The sequence below is a fragment of the Crocodylus siamensis genome, chromosome 6, assembly GCF_052110815.1.
Source record: "Crocodylus siamensis isolate JL-2025a chromosome 6, ASM5211081v1, whole genome shotgun sequence".
Lineage (NCBI taxonomy): Eukaryota > Metazoa > Chordata > Crocodylia > Crocodylidae > Crocodylus > Crocodylus siamensis.
The window spans coordinates 23,850,734-23,869,705 of NC_143400.1; the positions used below are offsets into that span (position 1 = coordinate 23,850,734).

The following is an 18,972-nucleotide window of genomic DNA, read 5'->3' on the forward strand; positions in this document are numbered from 1 at the left end:
AAAGCCGCAAGAGCAGCAGGGTCTGACAACCTCGCCCAACATTAGCAGCTAGTGGACGAACCCAGAGATCCCATTGGGAGATCTGACCCATGTGAACTGCCCTCTGCCCATGAAGGCTCCCAGGTGGGTGTTGCTGGGACGGAGCCGGGCAGAGCTCATCTATTAACGGGCACTGTGCCGGGCCAGTAGGGGGCACTCCTGCGTTGAGCCGCCCACCTCCTTGCGCACGACCACCTTCCAGGCTCCGAATGCCTCCCTAGGGGCGCCTTATGTCCGGCCGACCCCCTTCCCGGAGCACTCTCGCTAGCCTCCGGGTAACGTAGCTGCCACCACTCCAAGAATGGACTCACTCTCGGCCCTGTGTCCTTGGGGAAACACAGACCTAATGTCCTAGGGGTACTCGACCCAGTACAGGCACTTGGGACACTTCCCCAAGTCCGGGGGCAAAACGTATAGTTTTCCTTAGTCCGTAGACATAAGGGGTCTTTTAGGCAGAATTTAGACCCACCCCTCAATAAGTCTGCCACACCAGTCACAAAAGAAGACTTTATTGGTTACAGGGGTAGGGTGAAAATAGGGTACAAGATTGAGCAAATCCTAGAAATCCTAAATAGCAAACAGTCTGGCTGAGGTAGCCTTTTGATCACGCATCTGAGTTACTGCCAGCGAGATATCTAATCAGATCTCAAGTAGCTTACTCACAAGCATCTTCCAAAGGCCGGTGAAGTTTCCCTCTGGAGGCAGGCAGTTCCTTGCTCGTGAGTTTTGGGGGAGAGAGAGCCAGTTTCAGATGGTCATGCTCCTCTGAGACCCCCGCATGGCTGCTGCCCCCTCCTCCTGGGCAGTCCTAACTTCGATAGCCCCTCTGACCTCATTCACCTGCTCCAGTGGAGGCCAGCTCCGGCTGGTTGTCTGCCAACCAATCTGAAATACATCACCAGTTACCGGGCAGACTCCAGCCCGCCAGGTAGATGCCCCTCACCCAGGTAGCTGATACCAGTCACGTAGGCAGAGGGAGCAGGTTTCCCCCGTCCCTCAGGAGTGTAACCAGCTCAGGTTACCTAAAGAGACAGGGTGAGGTGTGAATCCTTTGTGCTGGCCCATCTTAATCACATTGTCCCAGGGCAGAGATTTTGGGGAGATACCAAGGTGGCTTTCTGCCACAGGCACCATCAGGGCTGCCGGGTACTGGGACCATTGGAAATCCCACCCTCATCAGCAGTGCTCCAGCCCCGCACAACTCCCCACCAACACTGCCCAAGCTTTTGCCTCTCTCTGTGGCTTCATGCCAGCCCTTTGGACCAGATGGGAAATGGTGGTGCCCTGGGTCGTCCCAGCTCAGGGCTGGAGGGATTGTAGCCACCCTCAGCTCCTGTTTCTGGGACTGCACAAGGCCAAGCTTGCAGGTGTCATGTGCATCCTCCTGGAAAACAGGGCAGAGGCAGCTGTGACAATAGAGGTAACTTCACTCTCTCTTCCAGGCTGCAGTGGTGAAAGCACTTGCAGAGAATGCGGTGAGTGCATTTATTCCGTCTTCTTTGCCCTCATGCTCTCCGTACATCTCAGAGTGGACACAATTGTCAGGGCATCCCTTGGGTGATGAGTCTGGGCTCTTTGGGAGGAGAAGCAGCCCAGCAGCTGATCTCCAGAGAGGATGACTGGGAAGGGGAAGGGGTTCCCCGGTAGCCTGTGAGTGCCAAGTGCTTGCAAGCTTTTTGCTCCCAGCTATCTGGAGCGTCTTCCCTCTCCCTCGGAGGGATCCCAAGCTCCATGAAGTCCAAGGGAACAGCGGCTCTCTTGGGTCTCGGGACAGAGGTCCCGCAAGGAGTCCAAGCTGCTCTCACCTCTTCTTGCCCGCTGGCAGCTGAGAGCATGGCACAAGAGCCGTAGAGGCGAAAGGCAGGGAAGGCGGAGAGGGGAAGCAGCAGCAGCACCAGGGACCCTTATTCTCTCCCTACTTCAGTTCGTAGTGGAGAAACCCTGAGATGCCATAGGGAGAGCTGACCCATGTGAACCGCCCTGTGCATATGAAGGGTCCCAGGTGTGTGTTGCTGGGGCTGAGCCCGGCACAGCTCATCTATTAACGGGCACCCTTGTGGCTGCCGGGTGCTGGGCCCCTTGGAAATCCCACCCTCATCATCGCTGCTCCAGCCCCGCACAGCTCCCCAGCGAACATGCACAAGCTTTTGTCTCCATCGGTGGCCTCATCGCAGCGCTTTGAAACCGCTGGGAAGAGGTGGTTGCCTGGGTCCTCCCAGCTCAGGGCCAGAGGCGTCGAACCCACCCTCAGGTCCTGCACCAGGGGCTGCCCTGGACCAAGCCTGGAGCTTTGCTCTGCTTCCTCCTGGAAAACGGGAGAGGCAGCTGCAAGGAGACGTGGTATCTTCTCTCCTTCTTCTAGGGTATGCTGACTGCCCTTCCTACACAGGCACTGGTGAGTGCAAGTCTCCTTTCTCTTCTTCATGCCAGTACACGTCAAGGCAGACACAAGGCTCAGTGCATAAGTGGGGTGATCTGTGTGGGCACGGTGGGAGGGGGAAAGGGCCGGCAGCTGGGAGTCAAAGCTGCCCTCTCCTCTTGCTACCCGCTGAGAGCTGCGGCCATGGCACAAAAGCCTTAGTGGGCTAACTCCAGGGAAGGTGGAAAGGAAAAGCCGCAGGAGCAGCAGGGTCTGACAACCTCGCCCAACATTAGCTGCTAGTGGACGAACCCAGAGATCCCATCGGGAGATCTGACCCATGTGAACTGCCCTCTGCCCATGAAGGCTCCTAGGTGGGTGTTGCTGGGACGGAGCCGGGCAGAGCTCATCTATTAACGGGCACTGTGCCGGGCCAGTAGGGGGCGCTCCTGCGTTGAGCCGCCCACCTCCTTGCGCACGACCACCTTCCAGGCTCCGAATGCCTCCCTAGGGGCGCCTTATGTCCGGCCGACCCCCTTACCGGAGCACTCTCGCTAGCCTCCGGGTAACGTAGCTGCCACCACTCCAAGAATGGACTCACTCTCGGCCCTGTGTCCTTGGGGAAACACAGACCTAATGTCCTAGGGGTACTCGACCCAGTACAGGCACTTGGGACACTTCCCCAAGTCCGGGGGCAAAACGTATAGTTTTCCTTAGTCCGTAGACATAAGGGGTCTTTTAGGCAGAATTTAGACCCACCCCTCAATAAGTCTGCCACACCAGTCACAAAAGAAGACTTTATTGGTTACAGGGGTAGGGTGAAAATAGGGTACAAGATTGAGCAAATCCTAGAAATCCTAAATAGCAAACAGTCTGGCTGAGGTAGCCTTTTGATCACGCATCTGAGTTACTGCCAGCGAGATATCTAATCAGATCTCAAGTAGCTTACTCACAAGCATCTTCCAAAGGCCGGTGAAGTTTCCCTCTGGAGGCAGGCAGTTCTTTGCTCGTGAATTTTGGGGGAGAGAGAGCCAGTTTCAGATGGTCATGCTCCTCTGAGACCCCCGCATGGCTGCTGCCCCCTCCTCCTGGGCAGTCCTAACTTCGATAGCCCCTCTGACCTCATTCACCTGCTCCAGTGGAGGCCAGCTCCAGTTGGTTGTCAGCCAACCAATTTGAAATACATCACCAGTTACCGGGCAGACTCCAGCCCGCCAGGTAGATGCCCCTCACCCAGGTAGCTGATACCAGTCACGTAGGCAGAGGGAGCAGGTTGCCCCCCAGGTGGGTGTTGCTGGGGCGGCGCTGGGCAGAGCTCATCTATTAATGGGCACCATCAGGGCTGCCGGGTACTGGGACCATTGGAAATCCCACCCTCATCAGCAGTGCTCCAGCCCTGCACAACTCCCCACCAACACTGCCCAAGCTTTTGCCTCTCTCTGTGGCTTCATGCCAGCCCTTTGAACCAGATGGGAAATGGTGGTGCCCTGGGTCGTCCCAGCTCCGGGCTGGAGGGATTGTAGCCACCCTCAGCTCCTGTTTCTGGGACTACACAAGGCCAAGCTTGCAGGTGTCATGTGCATCCTCCCGGAAAACAGGGCAGAGGCAGCTGTGACATTACATGGAAACTTCTCTCTCTCTTCTAGACTGCAGCAGCTAATGGTGGTCTATAAGTTGTGTTGAGTTCAATTCTTCTGTGTTCTTTGCTTTTGGTCTCTCAGTACATCTCAAGGCAGCTGTGACGCTCAGTGCATAACTGGAGTGATCATTCTGGGCTCCTTGTGAGGAGGAGCGGGCTGGCAGCTGAGGGAGGGTCCTTGGTTAGGTTGTGAGCACCAAGAGCTTGGGAGCAATCTTCTGCCAGGTGCCTTGAGCTTGTTGCCTCTCCCTCGGATGGATCTGAAGGCGGACGAGCTCCGAGGGAAGAGGCTCCCTTGGCTTCAGCGGCAGAGGCGCAGCTGTGTTTCTTAGCCACTCACAGCCTTGGGCGTGGGGGGAGAGCCCTACTGGGCTGAAGGCTGGACAGCTGGGGCAGGAGGGATCTATATCCTCACCCTACTTCAGGCTCCTAGTGGGCGATCCCAGAGATCCCATTGGGAGATCTCATCCATGTGAACTGCCCTCTGCATCTGAAGGCTTCCAGGTGTAGGTAGCTAGGGCTGAGCCCTATGCAGCTCACCCATTAAAGGGCACCATCAGGGCTGCCAGGCGCTGGGCCCCTTCAAAGCCCCACCCCCATTATCAGGGATCCTGCCCTACACAAGTCCCCTGCAAAGTTGCACAGGCTTCTTTCTCTGTCTGTGGCCTCATGCCAGCCCTTTGAAATAGTCTGACAAACCGTGGTCACCTGGGTTCTCCCAACTCAGGGCCAGAGGGCCCAAACCCATGCGCCTGCACCAGGGGCTGCCCTGGGCCAAGCTTGGAGCTCCATCGTTTCATAGGTGTGAGGGTCGGAAGGGACCTATTAGATCATCGAGTCGACTCATTGCTGCCCTGGGCATCTCAAACTGGATGCAACTCTGAGTGATCAGTGATCTGGGGTGATCAGTCCAGGCTCCTTCAGAGGAGGAGAGGACCAGCAGCTGAGCTCTACAGAGGATGACCAGGAACAGGAAGGGGTTCCTCGGTTAGGGTGTGAGTGCCTGCTCCCTGCTCCCACCTACCCGGAGCTGCTTCCCTCCGCCTCGGAGGGATCCCAAGCTCTGCCAAGTCCAAGGGAACAATGGCTCCCCTGGCTCCAGCCGCAAAGGTCCAGATGGGTTTCAAACCTGCCTTCACCTCTTCTTACCCAGTGACAGCTGTGGGCATCGGAGGATGAGAGCCCCCATGTGCTGAAGCCTGGAAAGCTGGGAAGGGGCAGCAGCAGCAGGGACTTATGTCCCTGCCCGACTTCAGCTCCCAGTGGACGATCCCAGAGATCCCACTGGGAGATCTCACCCATGTGAACTGCCCTCTGCGTTTGAAGGCTCCCACGGGTATGTGTTTGGGGCTGGGCCGGGCAGAGCTCATCTATTAATGGGCACCATCGGAGTTGCCAGGTGCTGGGCCCCTTGGCAATCCCACCATCATCATCACTGCTCCAGCCCCGCACAGCTCCACAGCAAAACTGCCCAAGCCTAGGGGATGGCTCCCGTCGGACGGCCAGTGCTCACTGCTCTTGCCGTCTCTCCCCCAGGGCTAGGACTGGACGCTCCCAGCAACTCCTGACACGGTGATGACCCGGGAACGGCCAAGGACCGCTTGCTACACCGCCTGATTCGCTACCTCCCCTCTGCCCACACCAATCACACGCTGAATGAGCACCGTCAATCATAGCGGTAGAGATACAAGCTGATTCCTGTGATCCGCATTGATTTGGGCTCCTGTGCTGTACCGGGGCTGCGGGAGGATCAAGAGACCTCTCCTGCTGCCCCCGGGACGGCGAGAGCTTCACACCAATAAAGCAAACGCTTCTGCATCCAAAGTTGAGTCTTTTATGCAAGTGATTTCACTCCAGTTGCAATGGTTTTGCTTTGCACCATGTGCCGCCTTCACTGTCCTCCACCCTGTCCTTTCCCTGCAGCCCTGGGGGGGAGGGCCAGGAGCCACAATCTTTCCGCCCCAGCCCCATTGTGGATCTGATGCCTGCCAACACAACTCCCAGGTATTTCAGGCTTCCTGTCTCCCCTGGATCTGATCCACAGTCCAGGCAAGTCAACCTGGAAGGGGAGAAGGAAGAACATTTGGCTCTTCATCCCAAGGTCCAGAGGCCCCCTGCCCCCGGCCCTGCCACTCACAGATGCTGACGGGGGGGCTGAGCCTGGCATTTGTTTTGTCAGAGACACTTCAGAAAGCAGGAACAACAAGAGATGCTCTCTCCTGGTATCACTAAATCCGAGGGGAGGGACAGCCGGGATCATACGCTCGCTGTCTTACTTACATCATGCAGGGTTGGTAGCTCTTGCTGAGGCCACAATGCCTACCAAGTTTCAAGGAGATAGGTTCAGGGATTTCTGGGAAACTGCACCTCAAGATGCTGACGAGTAAAACTCGTGACATAGGTGACATTGTGCGTGTGTTAAGGCACCTCAGGGTGAAAATTGCAGGCCTGATAGGCTCTGCTGTGGCCACAAAACTTGACAGCTGTCAAAAAGGTAGGTGCAGGGGGGCTCTGGGTTCTGGGGCCCTGCATGTGCGGCTGCAGGCAGGCAAAACTTGTGACGTGGGTTGGTGGCACCGTGTGTCTGTTCAGGTGCACCCCTCCTGGCACTGGGGCCTCTGCACAACGTGGCAGTGTACACCAGTGAGGCCTCCTCCTCCCCTTCAGCCTCATCCCAGTCCACCACTGTAAACCACGGCAGGTGAAAATAACTTAGCACCAGCAGCATCAAAGGTAGTCAAAATGAACATTCAGCCCTCCTTTCCTCTCAAGTAGTTGCCCCTAGTGCATGGCTGTTAGATGTGTTCTCACTGTGCGACTCTGTGTGTGTGTGTGTATGTGTGTGTGTATTTGTGATCAGGTGCACCCTTCCTGATGCTCAGGCCCCTGCACAACACAGCAGTGTGCCCCCGTTAAGCCTCCTACAGCCTCGGTCTGGTCCATCACTGTAAATGATGGCAGGTCAAAATAACTTAGCTGGCTCAGCACCAGCAGCAGCAGCAGCATCAAAGGTAGCCAAACTGAACTGTCATGGAGCCTTTCTTTTCGTAAAGGAATTGAAAGAAAGAAGCACAGCTGTTGTGTTGGATATATGTTACTCATGGCGTGTGATGGCTTGTCTTGTGTTTTTATGTTTATATGTTTCTGATGAAAAAAATGGAATAGTGAAAGAAATATATCTTAGGAAGCTTTCAGGTTGAAAAACCCTTTGTCAGGCGGAGGAAGCACCTGCAGCTGGTGTGTCTCCTGGTCCTGGATGGAACCACTTTCACAGCCGGGCCTATGAACTTCACTTCATCAGCATCCTAGGTACAGAAACTCATGGGCTCAATATATGCAGTGGAGTTCTGGCACACCACGCACGACCTGCCGGACATCTGATGCCCCAGGCACCTCTGCAATTTTACCTGCCCTGCTATATCCCCCCTTTGCCCCCAGCCCAGCCTGTCCCTCACCCCCTGATGCCTCCATTTCCATTTTCACTGACTGGCTTTCTTGCCTGCATTGCGGGCCGGGCCAGCCTCTGGCTTCTTTACTATTCCTCCCATCCAGGACCAGGAGACGCAACAACTGCAGGTGCTTCCTCAGCCTGACAAAGGGTTTTTCAACCTGAAAACTGGCATCCCAGGCACCTAGGCTGAGCTCACTGGGAGCTTCACAACTGCACTGCAACGAGCAAGCCTCAGACCTGTCAAACACGTGGCAGGTCTGGGCTTTCCCCCGCCAGGACTGTGTGCATGCGTGCATTAGCTGGAGGTTATGGTGCCTCCTACCTGCCTTTCACCAGGGGAATATTGGTCCTGGCATTGCCTGCCACACCACCAGCAGTCCCACCAGGCCTCCCTACCCTGGCAGGGTGAAGTTTTAGAGGTCATGCCCAGGACCTGGGACCTCCTCCTTCCCCGTAGCCCCAGCTCGTACCTCCAAATTCATCCTGGCAGGGGAGCAGGCTCATCAGGGACATGTTCTTCCCCTACTGGCTGGTGATGAAGTGAGTGCCCCCTCCAGCTGAGAGCGGGGCATTACCTGGTTTTTCAAACAAGGAAAAAAGGAAATTGGTGCAGACGCAGTGAGGAGGGTGGCACTGAGTCCATCTGCAGGTGGAGCTTGGGGAACCCCAGCACTGGGAGGTTCACCTTCAGGAACACGGGCTGCTCCACCAAAGCAGGATCCAAGCAGGTGCAGTGGGATATCACAACATCCCCAGCAATGCTGAACGCCCTCTCGCTTGGCACACTGGTGGTGAACAGGACAATGTTGAAGGGCAACCGTGGCCAGATCCTGCCACATCTGTAGGCCAGGGGGTCACGGTCCAGTGGTTCCGCATCCTTGGCAAGCTAGGTGGCCACCGAAGCCTCGGCGCTACCTGCCCGAGGCTGGGGTCTGGTGCATTTGGACCCCAGCATTGAAGCCATGCCCTTGGCCCACATTGGCAGTGGCTGGTGCGGGTGCCAGTGGTGATTCTGGGAGTGCTACAAGCCACCTGAACCCTGGCCACTCAACCAGGGATAAAGGCTGGCTCTCCAGAGCAAGCATCGCCCCAGTGGTCTGTGTGATCTCACTCGCCTAGGTGACCTTGTACCTGCAGATCCCCCAAGTCCTCCCCTGTGGCCAGCACAATGTCAAGTAAGGCATTTCCCCTGGTGGGACTGCATTCCTCCTGTGCTAGGTGCAGGTCCGGTATGCAGGTTAGGAAGCTCCGTGAATGGGCAGACCCAGCTGACTGCTCCTCCCAGCAGATGTCCAGGTCATTTAGGTCACATGTGACAACCGGGTCCGTTGAGCACACGGCCTTTGAGAGCTGCCTGGAGAATACTACGTCTACCTCGTCCCCCTGGGGTGGGGGTCTGTAATAGACACCCACTACCAAGTCCCTTTCACCCCAACCCCCTTGTGATCTGACCCATAGGACTTCCATCTGCCCTTCTTCTGTCCCCAACTTTATTACAGAAGATGTATAAGGATCTTTAACGTATAGACCAATGCCCCCTCCTTTTTGCCCCAATCTATCCTGCCTGTATAGCCTGTAGCCCTGAATGCCCGCTGCCCAACCATGAGTAGGGTCCCACCAGCTTTCTGTTAGCCCAACCAGGTCCAAACCCTTGCCTGCAAGCAGCAGTGCAAGTTCCTCCTCCTTTTTCCCCATACTCCCAGCATTGGTATGGAGACACCCAAGCCCCGCAACAGGTGCCTTTAATACTCCCCTATCCTGATGCTAATGGGCCCCCTGGTGCTTACCTGGTCTATGCCAGCATGCCGTTCATGGCTTGTCATTCCTGAGCTGAACTTGCCATTGCAGTTGCTGTGGCACTAGCCATGACCACTGACCAGGAGGATAAATGAGAAGACCACTTGTCCCCCAAACATCTAAACCTGCCTCCCAGAGCCATATAGTCAATCAGGGCAACTATGATCTGGAATCAACTTCCAAGGAAAGGTACGATCACTCCTACCCTGGAGGTCTTCAAAAGGAGGCCGGATAATCACCTTTTGACCCCTGCACTTTTTCCTGCCCATGGCACGGGGTTGGACTTGATGATCTGCTCAGGCCCCTTCCCACACTACCCTACCAACTATGAATCTATGACCCAACCCCAACTGCTCTGGGCCGTATCATTCATTCCCACATGCATGAGGACCATGGGGTAGTAGTTGTTGGGCATGACTAGGTCTGGGAGCCTCACTGTGAAATCCTGAATCCAAGCTCCAGGCAGGCAGCATACCTCCTGTACTGTGGGATCCGGGTGGCACATGGCTCCCTCCCTTCCTCTTGGGAGGGAGTCACCCACCACGATGACCCAACGTCTTCTCCTCTGCCTGCCTGGTGGTAGCTGTGGATGCGGCCCCTGTTGCTGGACTCTCTCCCAGCGATGCCAGGGCCTCATACCTGTTCCCCAATAAAGTCTTCCTTTGTGACTGGTGTGGCAGACTTATTGAGGGGTGGGTCTAAATTATGCCTAAGAGACCCCTTAGGTCTGCAGACTAAGGGAGACTGTACTTTTTGCCCCTGGACTTGGGGAAGTGCCCCAAGTGCCTGTACTGGGTCGAGTACCCGTAGGACATTAGGCCTGTGTTTCCCCAAGGACACAGGGCCGAGAGTGAGTCCATTCTCGGGGTGGTGGCAGCTACGTTACCCCCAGCCTAGCGTATGTGCTCCAGGAAGGGGTCGGGCCGGACATAAGGCGCCCCTAGGCCATTCGGAGCCTGGCAGGGGGTCGGGCGCAGGAAGGTGGGTGGCTCAACGCAGGAGCGCCCCCTACTGGCCCACCACAAGGAGCAGTCAGCATGGATTCATCAAGGGCAAGTCATGCCTGACCAACCTGATTGCTTTCTATGGCGAGGTGACTGGCTCTGTGGATGCAGGGAGACTGGTGGATGTGCTGTATCTTCATTGTAGCAAGGTTTACGGTTCGGCCCCCCACAACGTTCTCTCAGGCAGACTGAGGAAGTATGGGCTGGATGAACAGACTGGAAGGTGGATAGACAACTGGCTGGAGCATCAGGCTTAGAGGGTAGTAGTCACTGGCTCCATGGCAGTTGGTCTTATGTGGAGAGCCCCTGGGGTCCGTATCCTTCAATGTCTTCATCAATGACCTGGAAGATCGCAGAATCATAGAATCCAAGACCGGTAGGGCCCTGTAAGATCATCCAGTCCCGTCCCTGTCAAACGAGCTCAATTTGGTGCTTGTCCAGCCTCCTCTTGAACACCTCCATGGATGGTGGCTGCACCACGTCTGCTGGGAGCGTGTTGCAGATTCTAGGTACCCTGGTGGGTAAGCAGCTTTTCTGAATGTCCAGCCTAAATCTCTCCTCAAGTTGCTTGTGCCTCCCTGCCACGTCCTCCCTGGGGGTGCCTTTATGAAGCTTTACTCCCCTAGATCTTGGTGTTCACCCCTGACATACTTGTAGGTGACATTCGAGTCATTTCTCAGTCTTGCTGAGACTGAACAAACCCAGTTCCCGGAGTTTCTCCTCATAGGGCCTATCCTCCAGGCCCCTGATCATACAGCCCTGACCTACCCTCAACAAAGCCATGCTGGCTGCTTCTTAATACTGCACCAGCTACAAGCTTGTGGTTGATGGGCTCCTTAACAACTTTTTCAAAGGTTTTCCCCCAGCCCAAGGTTAGACTGACCGGTCCCTAGTTTGCAGGGGTGTCCCTCTTCCCTTCCTTCAATGTGAGTACCACGCTAGCCATCTTCCAGTGGTTCAGGACCACTCATGAGTTCCACAACTCTTCCAACAGCTTTGCCAGAGGCACCGCTGTGAGCTCAGCCCCTTCTCTCAGGGCTCTCGCATGCGGGTCGTCTGGCCCAGCAGCCTTGAACACGTCCAGTTGTTCTAAGAGTACCGTCACCTGTTTGGGACTGATTTCCCGTGGGCTGTGTCTTCTGCATATTCCCTGGGTCCCTGAACAGGTGAACAGATCCCATTGGAACATGGATGTGAGGTAGGCATTTAGGAGCTCGGCCTATCCAGAGCACAGTCAGTGGATGGAGTCTCCCGGAGCAGACCGAGACCCTGGAGACGCACGATGAGGCTCAGGTCCCCAACCCCTGCTTCATAAGGCAGGGCAAGCATTGCACAGGTCAGTGCATGGAGGGTCCAGGAGTGGACTGAGACCCTGGAGCTTTACATGGCAGCTCATGTCTTCCACCCTGGCATGAGACCAGGTGCACGATATGCAGGTCAGTACACGGAGGACCAAGAAACACATATGGTGCATGGGGCAGAGGACAGGGCCTAGAGCGGCCCAACAGTTGAGAGAGCCCTGAAGCAGCTGAGGGCTCTTGGCAGAATGAGGAGATGGCTCACCCAGGAGATGGTCATCAGTCCCCGAAGGAGTTGTGACTTGCCCAGAAAGGGATTTCCACAGGGGAGGTGGGTTGTTTCCCCCTGGCAGCTGAGTACTTATGTTGCTTAAAGGGGCAGCTGGGGTATCTGGGAGTCCCCACTTCCCTCCTCTCAGCTGGGCCCCTCCGTTTTCCTGGGGCATTGATACACTTGTATTATGACTCATTACTTTTCCCACTCTACCCCCTTACTCTGTTCCCCAAGTGTTGTAAACTCTGTGCCCTATTAAAGTGCAAGACTGCCTAACATTTAGCGTGACTACCTTTTCTGACTACTTAAACCCTCACCCATGTATATAGAATATTTGCGTAGATTTGTACATATACTGCCTATAGTTCCTGTGTTCTCTGTATATAAGTTATATTTTAACTTTTTTTATCTCTTATTAAATTGTATACAGTTAAACTTCAATTATTGCACATACCGAAAAGTAAAACTGTAAATTCATATAGTCCCACAGGGGTAGTAAATGCAGACTTGGCTATGGCATCCGGATCCAGTGCCATTTGCCAGAATCCTTTGGACAGATCGAGAGTAGAGATGACCTTAGCTGGGCCCAGGCAATCAAGCAAAGTGTCCATCCTGGGCATAGGGTATGCATCAGGGGTGGTGATAGCGTTCAGCTTCCGGCAGTCCACACAGAACCGGATGGGCCCGTCCTGCTTCCGGACAAGTATCACCGGGCTGGCCCAGGGACTCCCTGAAGGCCGGATTACCCCTAACTCCTCCATCTCTGTGATCTCTCGTGTTACTTCTTGCTTTACCTTCTCGTTAATTGAGTACAGTCGGGAGTGTATAGGGCGATGGCTGCCCATGTCTATGGAGTGCACCGCCAGGTCCGTTTTACCTGGTGTGTTGGAGAACACTGTTTCAAAGTCTTTGAGTACTGCAAGCAGCTTGTCCTTGTCCTGGGAGGGCAGATGGTCCGGCAGGCGCAGTTCCTCTATTCCTGCCTCTCCATCCCAGTCACCGTACATGACCGGCTCCTCCGGGTCCTCAGGTGATCCTTCTACTGAGGAAATCCAGAACACCGCATCACCTCTAGCAAAGTAAGGTTTAAGCATGTTCACATGAAAAGTCTTAGGCTTTCTCCCACTCCTGGCCACTACATAGGTCACATCATCCAGCTTGTCCAGGACAACATGAGGACCTTCCCAAGCGGCTTGCAGCTTCTCTGTCTTTAGTGGCAGGAAAACCATAACCTTATCACCGCGGTCAAAGGTACGCAAGCGAGCCTTTTCATCGTACCAGGACCTCTGCTTCTCCTGGGCCCGTCCCAGGGACTCTCATGCCACTTTCATCATGTCAGTTAGTGTGTGATGAAAATTCAGCACATACTCCACCACGGAGGTCTTGGTGGGAGGGATTTTCCCTTCCCACTCCTCTCTCACCAGATCAAGAGGACCTCAAACTCGCCTCCCAAACATCAGTTTGAATGGCGAGAACACCAGGGACTCCTGGGGCACCTCCCGGGAGGCAAAGAGCAAATGCGGCAGTTTCTCATCCCAGTCATTGGGGTTCGAGTCCACATAGGCCTTTAGCATCCCTTTCAAGGTCCCACTGAACCTCTCTACTAGCCCATTTGTCTGAGGGTGGGAGGCTGTGGTCTTGAGGTGTTTCACCCCACAGCACTCCCACAGGCACTTCATCATCTCCGCCAGGAAGTTCCCACCCCGGTCGGTCAGGATCTCGGTGGGAAAACCCAGCTGACAGAAGATTTTGGTGAGGGCGTCAGCAACCACAGATGCCTCGGCAGAGGTCAGGGCAACTGCCTCCGGGGACCGAGTGGCAAAGTCCACTAGAGTCAGGATGTACTTTTTCCCTCTACGAGTCTTATGCCTCAGTGGGCCCACAATGTTTATCCCCACTCGCTGGAAGGGTTGATCAATGATCGGGAGGGGCTGTAGGGGAGCTTCTCTCTTGTCCCCACTTTTGCCCGTCTGCTGGCATGTCTTGCATGATCAGCCATCGTCCGTCACATTCTGGGCAATTCGGGGCCAATAAAAGTTCACCTGCAGCCGCCGGCGTGTCCGTTCCCTGCCCATGTGACCAGCACACGGTAAATCGTGAGCCATGGAAAGCAATCGTTCTCTGTATTTACAAGGCACTATAATCTGGTGACGGGGTTCCCAGGTCTGGGCGCAGCTTTTTGGTACACACAGCCAACAGAGAAGTCCCTTATCCCAGACCACCTGCTCCCTCTTCTCTGGGATGAAGTCGGTCCCTTACTCCTGAGCCATCTGCCGGAGGTCCTCCAGGCTGGGATCCACCAGAACCTCCTGCTTGAACTCCCCTTGCCCGGCTAAGCCATCAGCAGAGAGTTTGGGGGCTCCTGCGGGGACTGCACCTTCACCCTCAGGGACTTCCCTGGACTCCTCCCTGAGAGTCTCGCCTCCCTCTGACACTGACAGACTAGAGACCTCCCTGGGACTGTCACTTAACCCACCCTTTGGGTCGCTAGTTCCCTCAGGAACTGCTGTGCGATTGCCCTCCACTGGGGCCTCTCCCAGGGCAGCCAATGGTGTGGCTGTCTCTTGGGGAGTTTCTAACCCCCCACCAGCCTTTCTGCTCTGTTGATGAGTCACCGCATTAATGCGGTAGGGCTCTAGCTCTAGGACCGGGTCCACCTCCCGGTGCAGGAGTTCTAGGTCAATGATATCCCGTCGCACCAGGATGGGGACCAGAGCCCCTTCCAGCACACCCATTTCTATGAACATCACGCAGCCTCTCCACTCGATGGGTGGACGGGTTACCTGTACCTCAAATGATGGAGACCCCACCCCTTGAATGGTAAGGGTCCTCCCCGGGATTATATCTGCAGGTGAAACAAGCTTGGCATTGATTAATGTCACGCTGGACCCCGTGTCCAGTTCCCCAATAAGGGTTCTCCCGTTGACCGTTATCTTGGTCTGGGGGGGGCCATCACCTCCTCTGGGTTTGGATCCTCCATCACTGCTTACAGCTGTTGCATGTCTGACAGGCTTGGGTTTGTTGCTTAGCTTTGGGCAGTTGGGCTTGATGTGGCCCGGCTCCCCGCAGTTAAAGCACCCCCTCTTTTTTGAATTGGGTGATTTGCTCGCATCAGGGGCCTCCTTACGCTCTGTCTGGAATGGCCCCTTTTCCCCTTTTGGACCTGGCCTTCCCTTCCTCCCTCTTTGGACCCCTTTCTGTTCCTTCCCAGAGTAGGGAGGCTTCTTGTCCAGCCCCTCACGATTAGGCAACAGCTGATCTGCAATTTCAGCGGCCTCATGGCCGGTTTTGGGGCCTCTGTCCTTGACTAGGGTTTTAATCTCCCTTGGACAGCAGGAATAAAATTGGTCCAGCACCATGAGATGGAGCAGCTTCTTGCTAGTGTCAGCCTTGGCACCGTCCGCCCATTTAAGGAGTGCATCCCACACCAGGGCCACAAAATCAGCCATTGTCTTCTTGGGTTGTGGGTGGGTACTCTGGAATTTTTTCCGGAAATAATCCTGTCCTAGCTTGAACCTTGAAGACACGGCCTGTTTAAAGGCATCATAGTCATCAGCTGCATCCGAGGGCCGGCTGTTCATGACTGTCAGGTATCGCAGTCCCTTGTGGACCTGTAGGGCACCGTCTGCCGCTCGACTTGGGTGTTATCAGTTCTAATTGATGATCTACATGCCCACGTTTTTTCCTGCCACGACTTGATGTTAACAGAGTTGGTTCATGTACCTGCATATGTAGTCCAATTAGTAGTCTCACCGACGTCCCGCGGGGTCCCGTGTTTCTGAGGGCTCTGCCACCCCTACACCCTCACCTGTTCCACTGGGTGCTGGCCAGCCCGTTGGTCTGACCACGTGTCCTCTCTTCCACACAAACAATCAGCAAAAGATCAAAAAGAAAACAAGAAAACAGAGAAGGCTCTCCTGACCTGTGTCACTGCTCCTGCTGTTTGCAGCCACTATCTGAACCAAAATTGACCTTCGTGTGGTCTGTCCCTCTTCGTTAGCTCTCTCTCTTTCTCTGAGAGCCTCTTGTGGAGATCGCCACGATTTCTTTTAACAGCTTGAGTCCATCTTATTGGCTTGTGCCACTATTACATGTATTACGGTACACCAAAGTCAAGACTGCCCCTCTATTAGGGTTATTACGGTGCCCTTCTCACTGCTGGGCTCAGCCCAGCCAGCAAGCAATCAGTTCTGCACCCCGCAGGGCCGTAGACTGGGCTCTAAGCCCCCGCTGGGGTTTTTTGCTCTCTGCCAGAGTCTCCTACCAGCGCTCCACCTCGCTTTCAGAGTTCCCTGCAGCGTGTGCTGGCTCACTCCTCCTCCTCCTCTTCCCGGTTCTGCGCTCCTCCCACCTTCCTGTCCCGGGCTCTCCTTTATACTGAGGGCCTGCATCTCCCCTGTTGGGCTGCAGATGGAGTACCTCTAACTCGTGCCTACGCTTGGCGTCTGCCGCTTGGCGCTCAGCCTCTTCACGCCGGGCCTCCGTCGCCATCCTTTTCAACTCTATCTGTGTCTTCTCGGGCTCACGCTGGACCTTCAGCTCCATCTTTTTCAACTCCAACTCATACTTGACCGTGCTCTGTCACTCCTCAGCTTCTAGCTGCATCTGGTACCTCCAGCGTTCCTCTGTAGGGGTTGATACCTTGGAGGGCTGTGGACTTGGCGTGCGGGGATGTGATTCTGGGAAGGACTCAGGAGTTGGCATGCACGAAGGTTGCTCTGTGGCCGAGTCATAGTCGCACAGGAGTTTAATCAGTTCTTCTTTCTTTAGCCTTTTCTTCACTTGACGGCTTCTCCCTTTCACCAGTTCTTTTAGTTCGGGCACGGTCATTTGGACATAATTATCCACCATCCTGGCTATCCACACTATCCAGTCGACCTGATGCCCAATTAGAAATGGGTTGCTCAAGGGATTTCACTGACTCTATTACTCTTCCCAAATTATGCCCCTAATACAGCATGGTATTCATATCCCACCACTCCCACCACGTGTGGCGGGCCAGTAGGGGGTGCTCCTGCATTAAGCCACCCACCTCCCTGCGCCTGACCACCTTCCAGGTTCCGAGTGCCTCCTCGGGGGCGCCTCGCGTCCAGCTGGCCCCCTTCCTGGAGCACACTTGCTAGCCCAAAGTCAGATGGAGATTGAGATTGAGACCAGCTCAAAACTCGGGGTTTTAGAAGAAGGAGGTATGTCATTTTACGTACAAATTACAAGACAGAAGAAGAACAAGCAGTACAGTTCCTCTGGGAAACACAGGCCTAATAGTTCTACGGGTACTTGACCCAGTACAGGCAGTTGGGGCACTTCCCCAAGCCGGGGGCCAAAAAGGGAAGTCTCCCTTAGTCTGCAGACCTAAGGGGCCTCTTAGGTATAATGGACACCCACCCCTCAATAAGTCTCCCACACCGGTCACAAAGGAGAACTTTATTGATTACAGGGGTAGGGTGAAAGTAGGGTACAAAATCAAGAATATCATAGAAATCCCATAGAGCAAACAGTCTGGCTGAGGTAGCCTTTTGATAACGCATCTGCGTTACTGCCAGCTAGATATCTAATCAGCCTTCGAGTAGCTTACTCACAAGCATCATCCCAAGGCTGTTGGAGATCCCCTCTGGAGGCAGGCTGTTCCTCGCTCGTGAGTTATGGGGGAGAGAGAGCCAGTTTCAGATGGTCATGCTCCTCTCTAAGTCTGAGTCCCCAGCATGGCTGCTGCCCCCTCCTCCTGGGCAGCCTTAACTTATATAGCCCCTGTGACCTCATTCACCTGGTTCAGTGAAGGCCAGCTCCGGTTGGCTGTCGGCCAACCAATTTGAAATACATTGCTAGTTGCCGGGCAGACTCCAGCTCCCCAGGTAGATGCCCCTCACCCGGGTGGCTGATGCCAGTCACGTGGGCAGAGGGAGCAGGTTTCCCCCTCCCTCAGGACTGCAGCCAGCTCAGGTTACCTAAAGAGAGAGGCTGAGGGTGTGTCTCCTCTGCTGGGCCCATCCTCATCACATGGTCACAGGGCAGATTTTGGGGAGAAACAAAGGTGGCTTCCTGCCACAACCACCAGTTGGTAGGATTCAGTATTCAGCGAAAGGTGGGAAAGAGAACTAGCAGGGCAGAAGTACTAGACTTCCAGACGGCCAACTTCAACGAGCTCAGGAGATGAGTCAGAGCGGGCCTGAGGGGTAATAACATCGGCGAGCTGGGACTCCGGGAAGGGTGGGAGTTCCTCAGGGGACTGGTCCTGCAGGCACAGAGGGGCACCCTCCCAGTACACATAAAAGGAGGCAAGAGAGCCAAGAAACTACGGCTGTGCAAAGCTGCAGATCGCAATTCAATTTGGAGATGATTCTGACTGATTCACAGAATCATAGACTCATAGAGGTCGGGTCGAAGGGACCTTGCAGATCTTCAAGCCCGTTCCCCCGCCCGGGCGGGAGAAAAGACTGGACTCAAATGAGTCCAGCCGGGTAGGCATCAAGCCTCTTCTTAAAGCCCCCCAGGGCAGGAGCCAGCACCGCTTTTCTTGGAAGCTGGTTTCAGTTCCTAGCCGCCCTGACCGTGAAGTAGTGCTTGCGGATGTCCAATCTAAACCTCCTCTCTAATAATTTGTGTCCATTGTTCCTTGTCATGCCGGGGGGCGCTCGGGGAAACAGCGTCTCCCCCAAACCCTTCTGGTCCCCCCTAGTAAGTTTATAGACAGTCACCAGGTCCCCCCCCAGCCTTCTCTTGTGAAGGCTGAGCCCATGTAGCTGGTTCATAATACTCAATAATTCTCTGAGGAGGCCACTCATCCTTCTTCTACTTTTGGGAGTTACTCTGTGTCAAATTTACATCAATACTTCTCTTGGTTTTTTTCCAATCATCATACAAAGAGACTCCTAGCTTATTTTTAACCTCAGACGGTAGCAAAAGGAAAGCTGGTACAATTACTCCCATATAGCAAGTTCCTGTCCACCCTTGTGGTAGTATTGTATAGGCTCGTCGTTCGCAAATTCAATAGTATCCTTTTAAGGCCCTATTTTTTCTATTAGTGGCATTTGAAGGGGCCTAACCATAGGGCATCTCAGGAAACCTCAAGCCTCCTTCTGGACTCAAAGGACCAGCGACTGCGTGGCCTCCT

The 18,972-nt window shown here is 54.8% G+C and overlaps 1 long non-coding RNA gene across 1 annotated transcript; it reads left to right on the forward strand.

Annotated features, from left to right (window-relative positions):
* The first annotated feature begins 1,482 nt into the window (after nt 1-1,482).
* On the forward strand, nt 1,483-5,691 carry LOC149861710 (uncharacterized). The gene is made up of 3 exons (XR_016443056.1): nt 1,483-1,514; nt 2,402-2,434; nt 5,574-5,691. It is a non-coding gene; the product is annotated as an uncharacterized LOC149861710 (long non-coding RNA).
* Nucleotides 5,692-18,972: the final 13,281 nt, after the last annotated feature.